The following is a 19,823-nucleotide window of genomic DNA, read 5'->3' as shown; positions in this document are numbered from 1 at the left end:
TAGGCCCATTAGTGCCAATTGGGCATCGTTTAAATGCTACGGCCTACCTGAGCATTGTTTCTGACCATGTCCATCCCTTTTTGACCACCATGTACCCATCCTCTGATGGCTACTTCCAGCAGGATAATGCACCATGTCACAAAGGTCGAATCATTTCAAATTGGTTTCTTGAACATGACAATGAGTTCACTGTACTAAACTGGCCCCCACAGTCACCAGATCTCAACCCAATAGAGCATCTTTGGGATGTGGTGGAACGGGAGCTTCGTGCCCTGGATGTGCATCCCACAAATCTCCATCAACTGCAAGATGCTATCCTATCAATATGGGCCAACATTTCAAAAGAATGCTTTCAGCACCTTGTTGAATCAATGCCACGTAGAATTAAAGCAGTTCTGAAGGCGAAAGGGGGTCAAACACAGTATTAGTATGGTGTTCCTAATAATCCTTTAGGTGAGTTCATCGTAGCTCTTAATACTCTCTTTCTGTCTGGAGGAGATATAATTGAAGTATTGTACACGTACCCGGCTACATTCAACACCCATTGCTGCACTGATATTTTTCCCTCCATTTTTCTTTATCCATTTTTTTTTTGCTGGAAGTTCCGTCAATACCCGCCAACCTTTAAGAGACATCATGCAGCCAGGCATCTCGGCTTGCGGCCACACCGTCCTGAAGACGCAAGATCTCGTCAGATCTCGGAAGAAAAACTGGGCAGGGCCTGGTCAGTAATTGGATGGGTGACCTCCTGGAAATACCAGGTGCTGAAAGCTTTTTACATCTCCTGGGTAACTTCAGCGTAGCTCTTAATACTCTCATTCAGTCTGGAGGAGATATAATTGAAGAATTGTACATGTACCCGGCTACTTTCAACAGCCTTTGCTGCACTGATATTTTTCCATCCATTTTTCTTTTTTTTTTTTTTTTTTTGCTGGAAGTTCCGTCAATACCCGCCAACCTTTAAGAGACATCATGCAGCCAGGCCTTTCGGCTTGTGGCCACACCGTCCTGAATGCGCCCGATCTCGTCAGATCTCGGAAGCTAAACGGGGCAGGGCCTGGTCAGTACTTGGATGGGAGAACTCCTAGAAATACCAGGTGCTGCAAGCTTTTTACGTCTCCTGGGTAACTCATCGTAGCTCTTAATACTCTCTTTCTGTCTCCAGGAGATATAATTGAAGAATTGTACACGTACCCGGCTACTTTCAACACCCTTTGCTGCACTGGTATATTTCCCTCTATTTTTCTTTTTTTTTTTTGCTGGCAGTTCCGTCAATACCCGCCAGCCTTTAAGAGACATCATGCAGCCAAGCATCTCGGCTTGCGGCCACACCATCCTGAACGCGCCCGATCTCGTCAGATCTCGGAAGCTAAACGCGGCAGGACCTGGTCAGTACATGAATGTGAGACCTCCTGGAAATACCTAGTGCTGCAAGCTTTTACGTCTCCTGGGTAACTTTATCGTAGCTCTTAATACTCTCTCTCTGTCTGGAGGAGATATAATTGAAGTATTGTACACGTATCCAGCTACTGTCAACACCCTTTGCTGCACTGATATTTTTCCATCCATTTTTCTTTTTTCTTTTTTTCTTTTTTTTTTTTGCTGGAAGTTCCGTCAATACCCGCCAACCTTTAAGAGACATCATGCAGCCAGGCCTTTCGGCTTGTGGCCACACCGTCCTGAATGCGCCCGATCTCGTCAGATCTCGGAAGCTAAACGGGGCAGGGCCTGGTCAGTACTTGGATGGGAGACCTCCTAGAAATACCAGGTGCTGCAAGCTTTTTATGTCTCCTGGGTAACTTCATCATAGCTCTTAATACTCTCTTTCAGTCTGTAGGAGATATTATTGAAGAATTGTACACGTACCCGGCTACTTTCAAAACCTTTTGCTGCACTGATATTTTTCCCTCCATTTTTCTTTTTTCTTTTTTTTTTTGCTGGAAGTTCCGTCAATACCCGCCAGCCTTAAAGAGACATCATGCAGCTGGGCCTCTCGGCTTTCGGCCACACCGTCCTGAATGCGCATGATATAGTCAGATCTCGGAAGCTAAACGGGGCAGGACCTGGTCAGTACTTGAATGTGAGACCTCCTGGAAATACCAGGTGCTGCAAGCTTTTACGTCTCCTGGGTAACTTTATCGTAGCTCTTAATACTCTCTTTCAGTCTGCAGGAGATATAATTGAAGAATTGTACACGTACCCGGCTACTTTCAACACCCTTTCCTGCACTGATATTTTTCCTTCCATTTTTCTATTTTTTTTTTTTTTCTTTTTGCTGGAAGTTCCGTCAATACCCGCCAACCTTTAAGAGACATCATGCAGCCAGGCCTTTCGGCTTGTGGCCACACCGTCCTGAATGCGCCCGATCTCGTCAGACCTCGGAAGCTAAACGGGGCAGGGCCTGGTCAGTACTTGGATGGGAGACCTCCTAGAAATACCAGGTGCTGCAAGCTTTTTACGTCTCCTGGGTAACTTCATCGTAGCTCTTAATACTCTCTTTCTGTCTCCAGGAGATATAATTGAAGAATTGTACACGTACCCGGCTACTTTCAACACCCTTTGCTGCACTGGTATATTTCCCTCTATTTTTCTTTTTTTTTTTTGCTGGCAGTTCCGTCAATACCCGCCAGCCTTTAAGAGACATCATGCAGCCAGGCATCTTGGCTTGCGGCCACACCATCCTGAACGCGCCCGATCTCGTCAGATCTCGGAAGCTAAACGGGGCAGGACCTCGTCAGTACTTGGATGGGAGACCTCCTGGAAATACCAGGTGCTGCAAGGTTTTACGTCTCCTGGGTAACTTTATCGTAGCTCTTAATTCTCTCTTTCTGTCTGGAGGAGATATAATTGAAGAATTGTACACGTACCCGGCTACTTTCAACACCCTTTGCTGCACTGATATTTTTCCCACCATTTTTCTATTTTTTTTTTTTTTTTTTTTTGCTGGAAATTCCATCAATACCCGCCATCCTTTAAGAGACATCATGCAGCCAGGCATCTCGGCTTGCGGCCACACCATACTGAACGCGCCCGATCTCGTCAGATCTCGGAAGCTAAACGGGGCAGGACCTGGTTAGTACATGAATGTGAGACCGCCTGGAAATACCTAGTGCTGCAAGCTTTTACGTCTCCTGGGTAACTTTATCGTAGCTCTTAATACTCTCTATCTGTCTGGAGGAGATATAATTGAAGAACTGTACATGTACCCGGCTACTTTCAACACCCTTTGCTGCACTGATATTTTTCCCTCCCTTTTTCTATTTTTTTTTTTTTTTTTTTTGCTGGAAGTTCCGTCAATACTTGCCAGCCTTTAAGAGACATCATGCAGCCAGGTCTCTTGGCTTGCAGCCACACCGTCCTGAACGCGCCTGATCTCATCATATCTCGGAAGCTAAACGGGGCAGGGCCTGGTCAGTACTTGGATGGGTGACCTCCTGGAAATACCTGGTGCTGCAAGCGTTTTTGTCTCCTGGGTAACTTCATCGTAGCTCTTAGTACTCTCTTTCTGTCTGGAGGAGATATAATTGAAGTATTGTACACGTACACGGCTACTTTCAACAGCCTTTGCTGCACTGATATTTTTCCCTCCATTTTTCTTTTTTTTTTTTGCTGGAAGTTCGTCAATATCCGCCAACCATTAAGAGACATCATGCAGCCAGGCCTCTCAGCTTGTGGCCACACCGTCCTGAATGCGCCCGATCTCGTAAGATCTCGGAAGGTAAAAGGGGCAGAGCCTGGTCAGTACTTGGATGGGTGACCTCATGGAAATACCTGGTACTGCAAGCTTTGTTGTCTCCTGGGTAACTTCATCGTAGCTCTTAATACTCTCTTTCTGTCTGCAGGAGATATAATTGAAGAATTGTACACGTACCCGGCTACTTTCAACACCCTTTGCTGCACTGGTATTTCTCCCTCCATTTCTCTTTTTTTTTTTTGCTGGATGTTCCGTCAAAACCCGCCAACCATTAAGAGACATCATGCAGCCCGGCCTCTTGGCTTGCAGCCACACCATCCTGAACGCCCCCGATCTCATCAGATCTTGGAATTTAAACGGGGCAGGGCCTGGTCAGTACTTGGATGGGTGACCTCCTGGAAATACCTGGTGCTGCAAGCTTTTACGTCTCCTGGGTAACTTTATTGTAGCTCTTAATACTCTCTATCTGTCTGGAGGAGATATAATTGAAGTGATGTACACGTACCCAGCTTCTGTCAACACCCTTTGCTGCACTGATATTTTTCCATCCATCTTTCTTTTTTTTTTTTTTTTTTGCTGGAAGTTCCGTCAATACCCGCCAACCTTTAAGAGACATCATGCAGCCAGGCCTCTCGGCTTGCGGCCACACCGTCCTGAATGCGCCCGATCTCGTCAGATCTCGGAAGCTAAACGGGGCAGGGCCTGGTCAGTACTTGGATGGGAGACCTCCTAGAAATACCAGGTGCTGCAAGCTTTTTACGTCTCCTGGGTAACTTCATCGTAGCTCTTAAAACTTTCTTTCTGTCTCCAGGAGATATAATTGAAGAATTGTACACGTACCCGGCTACTTTCAACACCCTTTGCTGCACTGGTATATTTCCCTCTATTTTTCTTTTTTTTTTTTGCTGGCAGTTCCGTCAATACCCGCCAGCCTTTAAGAGACATCATGCAGCCAGGCATCTCGGCTTGCGGCCACACCATCCTGAACGCGCCCGATCTCGTCAGATCTCGGAAGCTAAACGGGGCAGGACCTGGTCAGTACATGAATGTGAGACCTCCTTGACATACCTCGTGCTGCAAGCTTTTACGTCTCCTGGGTAACTTTATCGTAGCTCTTAATACTCTCTATCTGTCTGGAGGAGATATAATTGAAGAATTGTACATGTACCCGGCTACTTTCAACACCCTTTGCTGCACTGATATTTTTCCCTCCCTTTTTCTATTTTTTTTTTTTTTTTTTTTGCTGGAAGTTCCGTCAATACTTGCCAGCCTTTAAGAGACATCATGCAGCCAGGTCTCTTGGCTTGCAGCCACACCGTCCTGAACGCGCCTGATCTCATCATATCTCGGAAGCTAAACGGGGCAGGGTCTGGCCAGTACTTGGTTGGGTGACCTCCTGGAAATACCAGGTGCTGCAAGCTTTTTACGTCTCCTGGGTAACTTCATCGTAGCTCTTAATACTCTCTTTCAGTCTGGAGGAGATATTATTGAAGAATTGTACACGTACCCGGCTACTTTCAACAGCCTTTGCTGCACTGATATTTCTCCCTCCATTTTTCTTTTTTTCTTTTTTTTTTTGCTGGAAGTTCCGTCAATACCCACCAGCCTAAAGAGACATCATGCAGCCGGGCCTCTTGGCTTTCGGCCACACCGTCCTGAACGCGCCCGATATCGTCAGATCTCGGAAGGTAAAAGGGGCAGGGCCTGATCAGTAATTGGATGGGTGACCTCCTGGAAATACCTGGTGCTGCAAGCTTTTTTGTCTCCTGGGTAACTTCATCGTAGCTCTTAGTACTCTCTTTCTGTCTGGAGGAGATATAATTGAAGTATTGTACACGTACACGGCTACTTTCAACAGCCTTTGCTGCACTGATATTTTTCCCTAAATTTTTCTTTTTTTTTTTTGCTGGAAGTTCGTCAATATCCGCCAACCTTTAAGAGACATCATGCAGCCAGGCCTCTCGGCTTGCAGCCACACCGTCCTGAACGCCCCCGATCTCATCAGATCTTGGAATTTAAACGGGGCAGGGCCTGGTCAGTACTTGGATGGGTGACCTCCTGGAAATGCCAGGTGCTGCAAGCTTTTTACGTCTCCTGGGTAACTTCATCGTAGCTCTTAATACTCTCTTTCTGTCTGGAGGAGATATAATTGAAGAATTGTACACGTACCCGGCTACTTTCAAAACCCATTACTGCACTCATATTTTTCCCTCCATTTTTCTTTTTCTATTTTTTTTTTTTTTTTTTTGCTGGAAGTTCCGTCAATATCCGCCAGCCTTTAAGAGACATCATGCAGCCAGGCCTCTTGGCTTGTAGTCACACCGTCCTGAACGTGCCCGATCATATCAGATTTCGGAAGCTAAACGGGGCAGGGCCTGGTTAGTACATGAATGTGAGACCGCCTGGAAATACCTAGTGCTGCAAGGTTTTACGTCTCCTGGGTAACATTATCGTAGCTCTTAATTCTCTCTTTCTGTCTGGAGGAGATATAATTGAAGAATTGTACACGTACCCGGCTACTTTCAACACCCTTTGCTGCACTGATATTTTTCCCTCCCTTTTTCTATTTTTTTTTTTTTTTTTTTTTGCTGGAAGTTCCGTCAATACTTGCCAGCCTTTAAGAGACATCATGCAGCCAGGTCTCTTGGCTTGCGGCCACACCGTCTTGAACGCGCCTGATCTCATCATATCTCGGAAGCTAAACGGGGCAGGGTCTGGCCAGTACTTGGTTGGGTGACCTCCTGGAAATACCAGGTGCTGCAAGCTTTTTACGTCTCCTGGGTAACTTCATCGTAGCTCTTAATACTCTCTTTCAGTCTGGAGGAGATATTATTGAAGAATTGTACACGTACCCGGCTACTTTCAACACCCTTTGCTGCACTGGTATTTCTCCCTCCATTTCTCTTTTTTTTTTTTGCTGGATGTTCCGTCAAAACCCGCCAACCATTAAGAGACATCATGCAGCCCGGCCTCTTGGCTTTGCAGCCACACCGTCCTGAAGGCCCCGATCTCATCAGATCTTGGAATTTAAACGGGGCAGGGCCTGGTCAGTACTTGGATGGGTGACCTCCTGGAAATGCCAGGTGCTGCAAGCTTTTTACGTCTCCTGGGTAACTTCATCGTAGCTCTTAATACTCTCTTTCTGTCTCAAGGAGATATAATTGAAGAATTGTACACGTACCCGGCTACTTTCAACACCCTTTCCTGCACTGATATTTTTCCCTCCATTTTTCTATTTTTTTTTTTTTTTTTTTGCTGGAAATTCCGTCAATACCCGCCAGCCTTTAAGAGACATCATGCAGCCAGGCATCTCGGCTTGCGGCCACACCATCCTGAACTCGCCCGATCTCGTCAGATCTTGGAAGCTAAACGGGGCAGGGCCTGGTCAGTACTTGGATGGGAGACCTCCTGGAAATACCAGGTGCTGCAAGCTTTTTACGTCTCCTGGGTAACTTCATCGTAGCTCTTAATACTCTCTTTCTGTCTCCAGGAGATATAATTGAAGTATTGTACACGTACTAGGCTACTTTCAACACCCTTTGCTGCACTGATATTTTTCCCTCCATTTTTCTTTTTATTTTATTTTTTTGCTGGAAGTTCCGTCAATATCCGCCAGCCTTTAAGAGACATCATGCAGCCAGGCCTCTTGGCTTGTAGTCACACCGTCCTGAACGCGCCCGATCATATCAGATTTCGGAAGCTAAACGGGGCAGGGCCTGGTCAGTACTTGGATGTGTGACCTCCTGGAAATACCAGGTGCTGCAAGCTTTTTACGTCTCCTGGGTAACTTCATCGTAGCTCTTAAAACTCTCTTTCTGTCTCCAGGAGATATAATTGAAGAATTGTACACGTACCCGGCTACTTTCAACACCCTTTGCTGCACTGGTATATTTCCCTCTATTTTTCTTTTTTTTTTTTGCTGGCAGTTCCGTCAATACCCGCCAGCCTTTAAGAGACATCATGCAGCCAGTCATCTCGGCATGCGGCCACACCATCCTGAACGCGCCCGATCTCGTCAGATCTCGGAAGCTAAACGGGGCAGGACCTGGTCAGTACATGAATGTGAGACCTCCTTGAAATACCTCGTGCTGCAAGCTTTTACATCTCCTGGGTAACTTTATCGTAGCTCTTAATACTCTCTATCTGTCTGGAGGAGATATAATTGAAGTACTGTACACGTACCCAGCTACTGTCAACATCCTTTGCTGCACTGATATTTTTCCATCCATTTTTCTTTTTTTTTTTTTTTTTTTTTTGCTGCAAGTTCCGTCAATACCCGCCAACCTTTAAGAGACATCATGCAGCCAGGCCTCTCGGCTTGTGGCCACACCGTCCTGAACGCGCCCGATCTCGTCAGATCTCGGCAGCTAAACGGGGCAGGGTCTGGCCAGTACTTGGTTGGGTGACCTCCTGGAAATACCAGGTGCTGCAAGCTTTTTACGTCTCCTGGGTAACTTCATCGTAGCTCTTAATACTCTCTTTCAGTCTGTAGAAGATATTATTGAAGAATTGTACACGTACCCGGCTACTTTCAACAGCCTTTGCTGCACTGATATTTCTCCCTCCATTTTTTTTTTTTTTTTTTTTTTTTTGCTGGAAGTTCCGTCAATACCCACCAGCCTAAAGAGACATCATGCAGCCGGGCCTCTTGGCTTTCGGCCACACCGTCCTGAACGCGCCCGATATCGTCAGATCTCGGAAGGTAAAAGGGGCAGGGCCTGGTCAGTACTTGGATGGGTGACCTCCTAGAAATACCTGGTGCTGCAAGCTTTTTTGTCTCCTGGGTAACTTCATCGTAGCTCTTAGTACTCTCTTTCTGTCTGGAGGAGATATAATTGAAGTATTGTACACGTACACGGCTACTTTCAACAGCCTTTGCTGCACTGATATTTTTCCCTCCATTTTTCTTTTTTTTTTTTGCTGGAAGTTCGTCAATATCCGCCAACCTTTAAGAGACATCATGCAGCCAGGCCTCTCGGCTTGTGGCCACACCGTCCTGAATGCGCCCGATCTCGTAAGATCTCGGAAGCTAAACGGGGCAGGGCCTGGTCAGTACTTGGATGGCTGACCTCCTAGAAATACCAGGTGCTGCAAGCTTTTTACGTCTCCTGGGTAACTTCATCGTAGCTCTTAATACTCTCTTTCTGTCTGCAGGAGATATAATTGAAGAATTGTACACGTACCTGGCTACTTTCAATACCCTTTGCTGCACTGGTATTTCTCCCTCCATTTCTCTTTTTTTTTTTTTGCTGGATGTTCCGTCAAAACCCGCCAACCATTAAGAGACATCATGCAGCCCGGCCTCTTGGCTTGCAGCCACACCATCCTGAACGCCCCCGATCTCATCAGATCTTGGAATTTAAACGGGGCAGGGCCTGGTCAGTACATGAATGTGAGACCTCCTGGAAATACCTGGTGCTTCAAGCTTTTACGTCTCCTGGGTAACTTTATCGTAGCTCTTAATACTCTCTATCTGTCTCCAGGAGATATAATTGAAGAATTGTATACGTACCCGGCTACTTTCAACACCCTTTCCTGCACTGATATTTTTCCCTCCATTTTTCTATTTTTTTTTATTTTTTTTTGCTGGAAATTCCGTCAATACCCGCCAGACTTTAAGAGACATCATGCAGCCAGACATCTCGGCTTGCGGCCACACCATCCTGAACTCGCCCGATCTCGTCAGATCTTGGAAGCTAAACGGGGCAGGACCTGGTCGGTACATGAATGTGAGACCTCCTGGAAATACCTGGTGCTTCAAGCTTTTACGTCTCCTGGGTAACTTTATCGTAGCTCTTAATACTCTCTATCTGTCTGGAGGAGATATAATTGAAGTATTGTACACGTACCCAGCTACTGTCAACACCCTTTGCTGCACTGATATTTTTCCATCTATTTTTCTTTTTTTTTTTTTTTTTTGCTGGAAGTTCCGTCAATACCCGCCAACCTTTAAAAGACATCATGCAGCCAGGCCTCTTGGCTTGCGGCCACACCGTCCTGAATGCGCCCGATCTCGTCAGATCTCGGAAGCTAAACGGGGCAGGGCCTGGTCAGTACTTGGCTGTGTGACCTCCTGGAAATACCAGGTGCTGCAAGCTTTTTACGTCTCCTGGGTAACTTCATCGTAGCTCTTAAAACTCTCTTTCTGTCTCCAGGAGATATAATTGAAGAATGGTACACGTACCCGGCTACTTTCAACACCCATTGCTGCACTGGTATATTTCCCTCTATTTTTCTTTTTTTTTTTTGCTGGCAGTTCCGTCAATACCCGCCAGCCTTTAAGAGACATCATGCAGGCAGGCATCTCGGCTTGCGGCCACACCATCCTGAACGCGCCGATCTCGTAAGATCTCGAAAGCTAAACGGGGCAGGACCTGGTCAGTACTTGGATGGGAGACCTCCTGGAAATACCAGGTGCTGCAAGGTTTTACGTCTCCTGGGTAACTTTATCGTAGCTCTTAATTCTCTCTTTCTGTCTGGAGGAGATATAATTGAAGAATTGTACACGTACCCGGCTACTTTCAACACCCTTTGCTGCACTGATATTTTTCCCTCCATTTTTCTATTTTTTTTTTTTTTTTTTTTTGCTGGAAATTCCGTCAATACCCGCCATCCTTTAAGAGACATCATGCAGCCAGGCATCTCGGCTTGCGGCCACACCATACTGAACGCGCCCGATCTCATCAGATCTCGGCAGCTAAACGGGGCAGGGTCTGGCCAGTACTTGGTTGGGTGACCTCCTGGAAATACCAGGTGCTGCAAGCTTTTTACGTCTCCTGGGTAACTTCATCGTAGCTCTTAATACTCTCTTTCAGTCTGGAGGAGATATTATTGAAGAATTGTACACGTACCCGGCTACTTTCAACAGCCTTTGCTGCACTGATATTTCTCCCTCCATTTTTCTTTTTTTTTTTTTTTTTTTGCTGGAAGTTCCGTCAATACCCACCAGCCTAAAGAGACATCATGCAGCCGGGCCTCTTGGCTTTCGGCCACACCGTCCTGAACGCGCCCGATATCGTCAGATCTCGGAAGGTAAAAGGGGCAGGGCCTGGTCAGTACTTGGATGGGTGACCTCCTGGAAATACCTGGTGCTGCAAGCTTTTTTGTCTCCTGGGTAACTTCATCGTAGCTCTTAGTACTCTCTTTCTGTCTGGATGAGATATAATTGAAGTATTGTACACGTACACGGCTACTTTCAACAGCCTTTGCTGCACTGATATTTTTCCCTCCATTTTTCTTTTTTTTTTTTGCTAGAAGTTCGTCAATATCCGCCAACCTTTAAGAGACATCATGCAACCAGGCCTCTCGGCTTGTGGCCACACCGTCCTGAATGCGCCCGATCTCGTAAGATCTCGGAAGGTAACAGGGGCAGGGCCTGGTCAGTACTTGGATGGGTGACCTCCTGGAAATACCTGGTGCTGCAAGCTTTTTTGTCTCCTGGGTAACTTCATCGTAGCTCTTAATACTCTCTTTCTGTCTGGAGGAGACATAATTGAAGTATTGTACACGTACCCAGCTACTGTCAACACCCTTTGCTGCACTGATATTTTTCCATCCATTTTTCTTTTTTTTTTTTTTTTTTTTTTTTGCTGGAAGTTCCGTCAATACCCGCCAACCTTTAAGAGACATCATGCAGCCAGGCTTCTCGGCTTGTGGCCACACCGTCCTGAATGCGCCCGATCTCGTAAGATCTCGGAAGCTAAACGGGGCAGGGCCTGGTCAGTACTTGGATGGCTGACCTCCTAGAAATACCAGGTGCTGCAAGCTTTTTACGTCTCCTGGGTAACTTCATCGTAGCTCTTAATACTCTCTTTCTGTCTGCAGGAGATATAATTGAAGAATTGTACACGTACCCGGCTACTTTCAACACCCTTTGCTGCACTGGTATTTCTTCCTCCATTTCTCTTTTTTTTTTTTGCTGGATGTTCCGTCAAAACCCGCCAACCATTAAGAGACATCATGCAGCCCGGCCTCTTGGCTTGCAGCCACACCGTCCTGAACGCCCCCGATCCCATCAGATCTTGGAATTTAAACGGGGCAGGGCCTGGTCAGTACTTGGATGGGTGACCTCCTGGAAATGCCAGGTGCTGCAAGCTTTTTACGTCTCCTGGGTAACTTCATCGTAGCTCTTAATACTCTCTTTCTGTCTCCAGGAGATATAATTGAAGAATTGTACACGTACCCGGCTACTTTCAACACCCTTTCCTGCACTGATATTTTTCCCTCCATCTTTCTATTTTTTTTTTTTGCTGGAAATTCCGTCAATACCCGCCAGCCTTTAAGAGACATCATGCAGCCAGGCGTCTCGGCTTGTGGCCACACCGTCCTGAACGAGCCCGATCTCGTCAGATCTCGGAAGCTAAACGGGGCAGGGCCTGGTCAGTACTTGGATGGGAGACCTCCTAGAAATACCAGGTGCTGCAAGCCTTTTACGTCTCCTGGGTAACTTCATCGTAGCTCTTAATACTCTCTTTCTGTCTCCAGGAGATATAATTGAAGAATTGTACACGTACTAGGCTACTTTCAACACCCTTTGCTGCACTGATATTTTTCCCTCCATTTTTCTTTTTATTTTATTTTTTTGCTGGAAGTTCCGTCAATATCCGCCAGCCTTTAAGAGACATCATGCAGCCAGGCCTCTTGGCTTGTAGTCACACCGTCCTGAACGCGCCCGATCATATCAGATTTCGGAAGCTAAACGGGGCAGGGCCTGGTCAGTACTTGGATGTGTGACCTCCTGGAAATACCAGGTGCTGCAAGCTTTTTACGTCTCCTGGGTAACTTCATCGTAGCTCTTAAAACTCTCTTTCTGTCTCCAGGAGATATAATTGAAGAATTGTACACGTACCCGGCTACTTTCAACACCCTTTGCTGCACTGGTATATTTACCTCTATTTTTCTTTTTTTTTTTTGCTGGCAGTTCCGTCAATACCCGCCAGCCTTTAAGAGACATCATGCAGCCAGGCCTCTTGGCTTGCAGCCACACCATCCTGAACGCGCCCGATCTCGTCAGATCTCGGAAGCTAAACGGGGCAGGACCTGGTCAGTACATGAATGTGAGACCTCCTTGAAATACCTCGTGCTGCAAGCTTTTACGTCTCCTGGGTAACTTTATCGTAGCTCTTAATACTCTCTATCTGTCTGGAGGAGATATAATTGAAGAATTGTACATGTACCCGGCTACTTTCAACACCCTTTGCTGCACTGATATTTTTCCCTCCCTTTTTCTATTTTTTTTTTTTTTTTTTTTGCTGGAAGTTCCGTCAATACTTGCCAGCCGTTAAGAGACATCATGTAGCCAGGTCTCTTGGCTTGCGGCCACACCGTCCTGAACGCGCCTGATCTCATCATATCTCGGAAGCTAAACGGGGCAGGGTCTGGCCAGTACTTGGTTGGGTGACCTCCTGGAAATACCAGGTGCTGCAAGCTTTTTACGTCTCCTGGGTAACTTCATCGTAGCTCTTAATACTCTCTTTCAGTCTGGAGGAGATATTATTGAAGAATTGTACACGTACCCGGCTACTTTCAAAACCCATTACTGGACTGATATTTTTCCCTCCATTTTTCTATTTCTTTTTTTTTTTTTTTTTTTTGCTGGAAGTTCCGTCAATACCCGCCAGCCTTTTAGAGACATCATGCAGCCAGGCCTCTAGGTTTGCGGCCACACCGTCCTGAACGCGCCCGATCTCATCAGATCTCGGAAGCTAAACGGGGCAAGACCTGGTCAGTACTTGAATGTGAGACCTCCTGGAAATACCTGGTGCTGCAAGCTTTTACGTCTCCTGGGTAACTTTATCGTAGCTCTTAATACTCTCTTTCTGTCTGGAGGAGATATAATTGAAGTATTGTACACGTACCCAGCTACTGTCAACACCCTTTGCTGCACTGATATTTTTCCATCAATTTTTTTATTTTTATTATTATTTATTTTTTCTGCTTGAAGTTCCGTCAATACCCGCCAACCTTTAAGAGACATCATGCAGCCAGGCGTCTTGGCTTGCGGCCACACCGTCCTGAACGCGCCCGATCTCGTCAGATCTCGGAATTTAAACGGGGCAGGGCCTGGTCAGTACTTTTATGGGTGACCTTCTGGAAATACGAGGTGCTGCAAACTTTTTACGTCTCCTGGGTAACTTCATCGTAGCTCTTAATTCTCTCTTTCTGTCTGCAGGAGATATAATTGAAGAATTGTACACGTACCCGGCTACTTTCAACAGCCTTTGCTGCACTGATATTTTTCCGTCCATTTTTCTATTTTTTTTTTTTTTTTTTTGCTGGAAGTTCCGTCAATACCCGCCAGCCTTTAAGAGACATCATGCAGCCAGGCCTCTCGGCTTGCGGCCACACCGTCCTGAATGCGCCCGATCTCGTCAGATCTCGGAAGCTAAACGGGGCAGGGCCTGGTCAGTACTTGGATGGGAGACCTCCTAGAAATACCAGGTGCTGCAAGCTTTTTACGTCTCCTGGGTAACTTCATCGTAGCTCTTAATACTCTCTTTCTGTCTGCAGGAGATATAATTGAAGAATTGTACACGTACCCGGCTACTTTCAACACCCTTTGCTGCACTGGTATTTCTCCCTCCATTTCTCTTTTTTTTTTTTGCTGGATGTTCCGTCAAAACCCGCCAACCATTAAGAGACATCATGCAGCCCGGCCTCTTGGCTTGCAGCCACACCGTCCTGAACGCCCCCGATCTCATCAGATCTTGGAATTTAAACGGGGCAGGGCCTGGTCAGTACTTGGATGGGTGACCTCCTGGAAATGCCAGGTGCTGCAAGCTTTTTACGTCTCCTGGGTAACTTCATCGTAGCTCTTAATACTCTCTTTCTGTCTGGAGGAGATATAATTGAAGAATTGTACACGTACCCGGCTACTTTCAAAACCCATTACTGCACTGATATTTTTCCCTCCATTTTTCTATTTCTTTTTTTTTTTTTTTTTTTTTGCTGGAAGTTCCGTCAATACCCGCCAGCCATTAAGAGACATCATGCAGCCAGGCCTCTCGGCTTGCGGCCACACCGTCCTGAATGCGCCCGATCTCGTCAGATCTCGGAATTTAAACGGGGCAGGGCCTGGTCAGTACTTTTATGGGTGACCTTCTGGAAATACGAGGTGCTGCAAACTTTTTACTTCTCCTGGGTAACATCATCGTAGCTCTTAATTCTCTCTTTCTGTCTGGAGGAGATATAATTGAAGAATTGTACACGTACCCGGCTACTTTCAACAGCCTTTGCTGCACTGATATTTTTCCCTGCATTTTTCTTTTTTTTTTTTTTTTTTTTTGCAGGAAGTTCAGTCAATACCCGCCAGCCTTTAAGAGACATCATGCAGCCAGGCGTCTCGGCTTGCGGCAACACCATCCTGAACGCGCCCGATCTCGTCAGATCTCGGAAGCTAAACGGGGCAGTGCCTGGTCTGTACTTGGATGGGTGACCTCCTGGAAATACCAGGTGCTGCAAGCTTTTTACTTCTCCTGGGAAACTTTATCGTAGCTCTTAATACTCTCTTTCTGTCTGGAGGAGATATAATTGAAGTATTGTACACGTACCCGGCAACTTTCAACACCCTTTGCTGCACTGATATTTTTGCCTCCGTTTTTCTTTTTTTTTTTTTTTGCTGGAAATTCCGTCAATACCCGCCAGCCTTTAAGAGACATCATGCAGCCAGGCATCTTGGCTTGCTGCCACACCATCCTGAACGCGCCCGTTCTCGTCAGATCTCGGAAGCTAAACGGGGTAGGACCTGGTCAGTACTTGAATGTGAGACCTCCTGGAAATACCTGGTGCTGCAAGCTTTTACGTCTCCTGGGTAACTTTATCGTAGCTCTTAATACTCTCTTTCAGTCTGGAGGAGATATAATTGAAGAATTGTACACGTACCCGGCTACTTTCAACACCCTTTCCTGCACTGATATTTTTCCCTCCATTTTTCTATTTTTTTTTTTTTTTTTTTTATGCTGGAAATTCCGTCAATACCCGCCAGCCTTTAAGAGACATCATGCAGCCAGGCGTCTCGGCTTGTGGCCACACCGTCCTGAACACGCCCGATCTCGTCAGATCTCGGAAACTAAACGGGGCAGGACCTGGTCAGTACTTGGATGGGAGACCTCCTGGAAGTACCAGGTGCTGCAAGCTTTTTACGTCACCTGGGGAACTTCGTCGTAGCTTTTAATATTCTCTTTCTGTCTGGAGGAGATTTAATTGAAGAATTGTACATATACCCGGCTACTTTCAACACCCTTTGCTGCACTGATATTTTTCCCGCCATTTTTATTTTTATTTTTTATTTTTTCTGGAAGTTCCATCAATATCCGCCAGCCTTTAAGAGACATCATGCAACCAGGCATCTCGGCTTGCGGACACACAGACCTGAACGCGCCCGATCTCGTCAGATCTCGGAAACGAAACGGGGCAGGACCTGGTCAGTACTTGGATGGGAGATCTCCTGGAAATACCAGGTGCTGCCAGCTTTTTACGTCTGCTGGGTAACTTTATCGTAGCTCTTGATACTCTCTTTCAGTCTGGAGGAGATATAATTGAAGTATTGTACACGTACCCGGTTACTTTCAACACCCTTTGCTGCAGTGGTATTTTTCCCTCCATTTTTCTTTTTTCTTTTTTCTTTTGCTGGAAGTTCCGTCAATACCCTCCAGCCTTTAAGAGACATCATGCAGCCAGGCCTCTTGGCATGCGGACACATTGTCCTGAACGCGCCCGAACTCATCAGATCTCGGAAGCTAAACGGGGCAGGACCTGGTCAGTACTTGAATGTGAGACCTCCTAGAAAAACCTGGTGCTGCAAGCTTTTACGTCTCCTGGGTAACTTCATCGTAGCTCTTTATACTCTCTTTCTGTCTGGAGGAGATATAATTGAAGTATTGTACACGTACCCGGCTACTTTTAACACCCTTTGCTGCACTGATATTTTTCCCTCCATTTTTCTTTTTTCATTTTTTTTTGCTGGAAGTTCTGTCAATACCCTCCAGCCATTTAGAGACATCATGCAGCCAGGCCTCTTGGCTTGCGGCCACACCGTCCTGAACGCGCCCGAACTCGTCAGACCTTGGAAACTAAACGGGCCAGGGCCTGGTTAGTACTTGGATGGGTGACCTCCTGGAAATACCAGGTGATGCAAGCTTTTTACGTATCCTGTGTAACTTCATCGTAGCTCTTAATACTCTCTTTCAGTCTGGAGGAGATATAATTGAAGAATTGTACACGTACCGGGCTACTTTCAACACCCTTTGCTGCACTGATATTTTTCCCTCCGTTTTTCTTTTTTTTTTTTTTTTTGCTGGAAGTTCCATCAATACCCTCCAGCCTTTAAGAGACATCATACAGCCAGGCCTCTTGGCTTGCAACCACACCGTCCTGAACGCGCCCCATCTCGTCAGATCTCGGAAGCTAAACGGGGCAGGGCCTGGTCATTACTTGAATGTGGGACCTCCTGGAAATACCTGGTTCTGCAAGCTTTTTACGTCTCCTGGGTAACTTTATCGTAGCTCTTAATACTCTCTTTCTGTCTGGAGGAGATATAATTGAAGTATTGTACACGTACCTGGCTACTTTCAACATCCTTTGCTGCACTGATATTTTTCCCTCCGTTTTTCTTTTTTTTTTTTTTTTGCTGGAAGTTCCGTCAATACCCGCCAACCATTAAGAGACATCATGCAGCCAGGCCTCTCGGCTTGTGTCCACACCGTCCTGAACGCGCTCGATCTCGTCAGATCGCGTAAGCTGAACGGGGCAGGTCCTGGTCAGTACTTGGATGGGTGACCTCCTGGAAATACCAGGTGCTGCAAGCTTTATACGTCTCTTGGGTAACTTCATCGTAGCTCGTAATACTCTTTCAGTCTGGAGGAGATATAATTGAAGAATTGTACACGTACCCGGCTACTTTCAACACCCTTTGCTGCACTGATATTTTTCCCTCCATTTTTCTTTTTTCTTTTTTTTTTTGCCGGAAGTTCCGTCAATACCCTCCAGCCTTTAAGAGACATCATGCAGCCAGCTCTCTAGGCTTGCGGCCACACTGACCTGAACGTGCCCGATCTTGTCAGATCTTGGAAGCTAAACGGGGCAGGGCCTGGTCAATACTTGGATGGGAGACCTCCTGGAAATACCTGGCGCTGCAAGCTTTTTAGTCTCCTGAGTAACTTCATTGTAGCTCTTAATACTCTCTTTCTGTCTGGAGGTGTTATAATTGAGGATTTGTCCACGTACCCGGCTACTTTCAACACCATTTGCTCCACTGGTATTTTTCCCTCCATTTTTCTTTTTTTTGCTGGAAGTTCCGTCAATACCCGCCAGCCTTTAAGAGACATCATGCAGCCAGGCTTTTTGGCTTGCGGCCACACCGTCCTGAACGCGCCCGATCTTGTCAGATCTAGGAAGCAAAACGTGGCAGGACCTGGCCAGTATTTGGATTGGTGACCTCCTGGAAAAACTAGGTACTGCAAGCTTTTTACGTCTCCTAGGTAACTTCATCGTAGCTCTTAATACTCTCTTTCTGTCAGGAGAAGATACAATTGAAGAAATGTACACGTACCCGGCAACTTTCAACACCCTTTGCTGCACTGATATTTTTCCCTCCATTTTTCTTTTTTCTTTTTTTTTTTTGCTGGAAGGTCCGTCAAAACCCGCCCGCCTTTAAGAGACATCATGCTGCCAGGCCTCTCGGCTTGCGGCCACGCCGTCCTGAACGCGACCGATCTCATCAGATCTCGGAAGCTAAACAGGGCAGGGCCTGGTCAGTACTTGGATGGGTGACCTCCTGGAAATACCAGGTGCTGCAAGCTTTATACGTCTCCTGGGTAACATCATCGTAGATCTTAATACTCTCTTTCTGTCTGGAGGAGATATAATTGAAGAAATGTACACGTACCCGGCTACTTTCAACACCCTTTGCTGAACTGATATTTTTCCCTCAATTTTTCTTTTTTTATTTGCTGGAAGTTCCGTCAACACCCGTCAGCCTTTAAGAGACATCATGCAGCCAGGCCTCTCGGCTTGCGGCTACACCGTCCTGGACGCACCCTGTCTCGTCAGATCTCGGAAGCTAAACGGGGCATGGCCTGGTCAGTACTTGGATGGGAGATCTCCTAGAAATACCAGGTGCTGCAAGCTTTTTACGTCTCCTGGGTAACTTCATCGTAGCTCTTAATACTCTCTTTCTGTCTGGAGGAGATATAATTGAAGAATTGTACACGTTCCCGGCTACTTTCAACACCCTTTCCTGCACTGTTATTTTTCCCTCCATTTTTTTATTTTTTTATTTTTTATTTTTTGCTGGAAATTCCGTCAATACCCGCCAGCCTTTAAGAGACATCATGCAGCCAGGCATCTCGGCTTGCGGCCACACCGTCCTGAACGTGCCCGATCTCGTCAGACCTTGGAAACTAAACGGGCCAGGGCCTGGTTAGTACTTGGATGGGTGACCTCCAGGAAATACCAGGTGATGCAAGCTTTTTACGTCTCCTGGGTAACTTCATCGTAGCTCTTAATACTCTTTATCTGTCTGGAGGAGATATAATTGAAGTATTGTACACTTTGTCTTAGGGACAGTCTGGCTAGCAGTGACTGAGTGGTTGACAGACGACAAGCAACGGAATGTACGTGCTCTGTGATGTCATAGCAGTCAGCTGAGAGAGGCTCGTGATGTCATCGCTGAGCTGTCTGTCTGTCTGTCTGTCTGTCTCTCTCTCTCTCTTTCTCTCTCTCTCTCTCTCTCTCTCTCTCTTCCTCTCAATTCAATTCATTTGTATTGTCAAAGCAATTGGACATACATACATACATATATATATATATATATATATATATATATATATATATATATATATACATACATACATACATCCATACATGCTAGAAAGTCATTATAATGTTATCTTAAAGGCTAACTAAGCAGAACATATATCATTATAGAACAGAGTTCATAGGTCAACACATGGTTTTAGGGAACAGGCACGTAGGTCATACCGTTTGACAATGTCTCCAAGGTTCTCATCGTAAATAACAAACAGAAATCCAACTATCTTCTGGGCTGACCTTCTAGCTTGACCGTATCTTTCTTAAGTATACAAGAGAGAAAAACAGGTGTAAGAAAATAATTTCTAATTTTCCTTCTACA

At 46.0% G+C, this 19,823-nt stretch overlaps 11 non-coding genes and 44 pseudogenes across 11 annotated transcripts; all 55 read left to right on the top strand.

Moving 5' to 3' along the window:
* Nucleotides 1-654: 654 nt before the first annotated feature.
* LOC136720608 (uncharacterized) lies at nucleotides 655-773 on the top strand (annotated as a pseudogene).
* Nucleotides 774-990: 217 nt separating this feature from the next.
* Nucleotides 991-1,109, top strand: LOC136720666 (uncharacterized; annotated as a pseudogene).
* A 209-nt stretch (nucleotides 1,110-1,318) lies between these two features.
* LOC136720606 (uncharacterized) lies at nucleotides 1,319-1,437 on the top strand (annotated as a pseudogene).
* A 224-nt stretch (nucleotides 1,438-1,661) lies between these two features.
* LOC136720573 (5S ribosomal RNA) lies at nucleotides 1,662-1,780 on the top strand. Its single transcript, XR_010805582.1, has one exon. It is a non-coding gene; the product is annotated as a 5S ribosomal RNA (ribosomal RNA).
* A 554-nt stretch (nucleotides 1,781-2,334) lies between these two features.
* On the top strand, nucleotides 2,335-2,453 carry LOC136720622 (5S ribosomal RNA). Its single transcript, XR_010805586.1, has one exon. It is a non-coding gene; the product is annotated as a 5S ribosomal RNA (ribosomal RNA).
* A 210-nt stretch (nucleotides 2,454-2,663) lies between these two features.
* LOC136720682 (uncharacterized) lies at nucleotides 2,664-2,782 on the top strand (annotated as a pseudogene).
* Nucleotides 2,783-3,002: 220 nt separating this feature from the next.
* LOC136720596 (uncharacterized) lies at nucleotides 3,003-3,121 on the top strand (annotated as a pseudogene).
* Nucleotides 3,122-3,340: 219 nt separating this feature from the next.
* LOC136720667 (uncharacterized) lies at nucleotides 3,341-3,459 on the top strand (annotated as a pseudogene).
* A 208-nt stretch (nucleotides 3,460-3,667) lies between these two features.
* Nucleotides 3,668-3,786, top strand: LOC136720575 (uncharacterized; annotated as a pseudogene).
* A 209-nt stretch (nucleotides 3,787-3,995) lies between these two features.
* LOC136720648 (5S ribosomal RNA) lies at nucleotides 3,996-4,114 on the top strand. Its single transcript, XR_010805598.1, has one exon. It is a non-coding gene; the product is annotated as a 5S ribosomal RNA (ribosomal RNA).
* A 215-nt stretch (nucleotides 4,115-4,329) lies between these two features.
* On the top strand, nucleotides 4,330-4,448 carry LOC136720657 (5S ribosomal RNA). Its single transcript, XR_010805606.1, has one exon. It is a non-coding gene; the product is annotated as a 5S ribosomal RNA (ribosomal RNA).
* A 210-nt stretch (nucleotides 4,449-4,658) lies between these two features.
* Nucleotides 4,659-4,777, top strand: LOC136720616 (uncharacterized; annotated as a pseudogene).
* A 219-nt stretch (nucleotides 4,778-4,996) lies between these two features.
* LOC136720687 (uncharacterized) lies at nucleotides 4,997-5,115 on the top strand (annotated as a pseudogene).
* A 216-nt stretch (nucleotides 5,116-5,331) lies between these two features.
* Nucleotides 5,332-5,450, top strand: LOC136720601 (uncharacterized; annotated as a pseudogene).
* Nucleotides 5,451-5,658: 208 nt separating this feature from the next.
* LOC136720661 (uncharacterized) lies at nucleotides 5,659-5,777 on the top strand (annotated as a pseudogene).
* Nucleotides 5,778-6,002: 225 nt separating this feature from the next.
* Nucleotides 6,003-6,121, top strand: LOC136720635 (uncharacterized; annotated as a pseudogene).
* A 220-nt stretch (nucleotides 6,122-6,341) lies between these two features.
* On the top strand, nucleotides 6,342-6,460 carry LOC136720558 (uncharacterized; annotated as a pseudogene).
* A 211-nt stretch (nucleotides 6,461-6,671) lies between these two features.
* Nucleotides 6,672-6,789, top strand: LOC136720578 (uncharacterized; annotated as a pseudogene).
* A 219-nt stretch (nucleotides 6,790-7,008) lies between these two features.
* LOC136720634 (5S ribosomal RNA) lies at nucleotides 7,009-7,127 on the top strand. Its single transcript, XR_010805587.1, has one exon. It is a non-coding gene; the product is annotated as a 5S ribosomal RNA (ribosomal RNA).
* A 216-nt stretch (nucleotides 7,128-7,343) lies between these two features.
* LOC136720562 (uncharacterized) lies at nucleotides 7,344-7,462 on the top strand (annotated as a pseudogene).
* A 210-nt stretch (nucleotides 7,463-7,672) lies between these two features.
* LOC136720615 (uncharacterized) lies at nucleotides 7,673-7,791 on the top strand (annotated as a pseudogene).
* Nucleotides 7,792-8,010: 219 nt separating this feature from the next.
* Nucleotides 8,011-8,129, top strand: LOC136720652 (5S ribosomal RNA). Its single transcript, XR_010805602.1, has one exon. It is a non-coding gene; the product is annotated as a 5S ribosomal RNA (ribosomal RNA).
* Nucleotides 8,130-8,345: 216 nt separating this feature from the next.
* Nucleotides 8,346-8,464, top strand: LOC136720602 (uncharacterized; annotated as a pseudogene).
* A 208-nt stretch (nucleotides 8,465-8,672) lies between these two features.
* LOC136720659 (uncharacterized) lies at nucleotides 8,673-8,791 on the top strand (annotated as a pseudogene).
* Nucleotides 8,792-9,002: 211 nt separating this feature from the next.
* On the top strand, nucleotides 9,003-9,121 carry LOC136720614 (uncharacterized; annotated as a pseudogene).
* A 218-nt stretch (nucleotides 9,122-9,339) lies between these two features.
* On the top strand, nucleotides 9,340-9,458 carry LOC136720621 (uncharacterized; annotated as a pseudogene).
* Nucleotides 9,459-9,673: 215 nt separating this feature from the next.
* LOC136720646 (5S ribosomal RNA) lies at nucleotides 9,674-9,792 on the top strand. Its single transcript, XR_010805596.1, has one exon. It is a non-coding gene; the product is annotated as a 5S ribosomal RNA (ribosomal RNA).
* Nucleotides 9,793-10,002: 210 nt separating this feature from the next.
* On the top strand, nucleotides 10,003-10,120 carry LOC136720574 (uncharacterized; annotated as a pseudogene).
* A 220-nt stretch (nucleotides 10,121-10,340) lies between these two features.
* Nucleotides 10,341-10,459, top strand: LOC136720662 (uncharacterized; annotated as a pseudogene).
* Nucleotides 10,460-10,675: 216 nt separating this feature from the next.
* Nucleotides 10,676-10,794, top strand: LOC136720591 (uncharacterized; annotated as a pseudogene).
* A 208-nt stretch (nucleotides 10,795-11,002) lies between these two features.
* On the top strand, nucleotides 11,003-11,121 carry LOC136720674 (uncharacterized; annotated as a pseudogene).
* A 221-nt stretch (nucleotides 11,122-11,342) lies between these two features.
* On the top strand, nucleotides 11,343-11,461 carry LOC136720658 (uncharacterized; annotated as a pseudogene).
* Nucleotides 11,462-11,671: 210 nt separating this feature from the next.
* Nucleotides 11,672-11,790, top strand: LOC136720647 (5S ribosomal RNA). The gene has a single exon (XR_010805597.1). It is a non-coding gene; the product is annotated as a 5S ribosomal RNA (ribosomal RNA).
* Nucleotides 11,791-12,002: 212 nt separating this feature from the next.
* Nucleotides 12,003-12,121, top strand: LOC136720651 (5S ribosomal RNA). Its single transcript, XR_010805601.1, has one exon. It is a non-coding gene; the product is annotated as a 5S ribosomal RNA (ribosomal RNA).
* Nucleotides 12,122-12,337: 216 nt separating this feature from the next.
* Nucleotides 12,338-12,456, top strand: LOC136720560 (uncharacterized; annotated as a pseudogene).
* A 210-nt stretch (nucleotides 12,457-12,666) lies between these two features.
* On the top strand, nucleotides 12,667-12,785 carry LOC136720607 (uncharacterized; annotated as a pseudogene).
* A 219-nt stretch (nucleotides 12,786-13,004) lies between these two features.
* LOC136720683 (uncharacterized) lies at nucleotides 13,005-13,123 on the top strand (annotated as a pseudogene).
* A 224-nt stretch (nucleotides 13,124-13,347) lies between these two features.
* On the top strand, nucleotides 13,348-13,466 carry LOC136720557 (uncharacterized; annotated as a pseudogene).
* A 223-nt stretch (nucleotides 13,467-13,689) lies between these two features.
* Nucleotides 13,690-13,808, top strand: LOC136720569 (uncharacterized; annotated as a pseudogene).
* A 219-nt stretch (nucleotides 13,809-14,027) lies between these two features.
* Nucleotides 14,028-14,146, top strand: LOC136720645 (5S ribosomal RNA). Its single transcript, XR_010805595.1, has one exon. It is a non-coding gene; the product is annotated as a 5S ribosomal RNA (ribosomal RNA).
* A 210-nt stretch (nucleotides 14,147-14,356) lies between these two features.
* On the top strand, nucleotides 14,357-14,475 carry LOC136720660 (uncharacterized; annotated as a pseudogene).
* A 225-nt stretch (nucleotides 14,476-14,700) lies between these two features.
* Nucleotides 14,701-14,819, top strand: LOC136720567 (uncharacterized; annotated as a pseudogene).
* Nucleotides 14,820-15,038: 219 nt separating this feature from the next.
* Nucleotides 15,039-15,157, top strand: LOC136720663 (uncharacterized; annotated as a pseudogene).
* A 213-nt stretch (nucleotides 15,158-15,370) lies between these two features.
* Nucleotides 15,371-15,489, top strand: LOC136720572 (uncharacterized; annotated as a pseudogene).
* Nucleotides 15,490-15,710: 221 nt separating this feature from the next.
* Nucleotides 15,711-15,829, top strand: LOC136720672 (uncharacterized; annotated as a pseudogene).
* A 216-nt stretch (nucleotides 15,830-16,045) lies between these two features.
* Nucleotides 16,046-16,164, top strand: LOC136720618 (uncharacterized; annotated as a pseudogene).
* Nucleotides 16,165-16,380: 216 nt separating this feature from the next.
* On the top strand, nucleotides 16,381-16,499 carry LOC136720619 (uncharacterized; annotated as a pseudogene).
* Nucleotides 16,500-16,713: 214 nt separating this feature from the next.
* LOC136720566 (uncharacterized) lies at nucleotides 16,714-16,832 on the top strand (annotated as a pseudogene).
* A 215-nt stretch (nucleotides 16,833-17,047) lies between these two features.
* On the top strand, nucleotides 17,048-17,166 carry LOC136720626 (uncharacterized; annotated as a pseudogene).
* A 214-nt stretch (nucleotides 17,167-17,380) lies between these two features.
* On the top strand, nucleotides 17,381-17,499 carry LOC136720611 (uncharacterized; annotated as a pseudogene).
* A 214-nt stretch (nucleotides 17,500-17,713) lies between these two features.
* LOC136720595 (uncharacterized) lies at nucleotides 17,714-17,832 on the top strand (annotated as a pseudogene).
* A 205-nt stretch (nucleotides 17,833-18,037) lies between these two features.
* On the top strand, nucleotides 18,038-18,156 carry LOC136720627 (uncharacterized; annotated as a pseudogene).
* A 217-nt stretch (nucleotides 18,157-18,373) lies between these two features.
* On the top strand, nucleotides 18,374-18,492 carry LOC136720561 (5S ribosomal RNA). The gene has a single exon (XR_010805581.1). It is a non-coding gene; the product is annotated as a 5S ribosomal RNA (ribosomal RNA).
* Nucleotides 18,493-18,701: 209 nt separating this feature from the next.
* Nucleotides 18,702-18,820, top strand: LOC136720594 (uncharacterized; annotated as a pseudogene).
* Nucleotides 18,821-19,041: 221 nt separating this feature from the next.
* On the top strand, nucleotides 19,042-19,160 carry LOC136720678 (uncharacterized; annotated as a pseudogene).
* Nucleotides 19,161-19,823: the final 663 nt, after the last annotated feature.

This window comes from Amia ocellicauda, unplaced genomic scaffold, assembly GCF_036373705.1.
Source record: "Amia ocellicauda isolate fAmiCal2 unplaced genomic scaffold, fAmiCal2.hap1 HAP1_SCAFFOLD_107, whole genome shotgun sequence".
NCBI lineage: Eukaryota > Metazoa > Chordata > Actinopteri > Amiiformes > Amiidae > Amia > Amia ocellicauda.
This window is presented reverse-complemented; position numbering and strand designations above follow the sequence as displayed.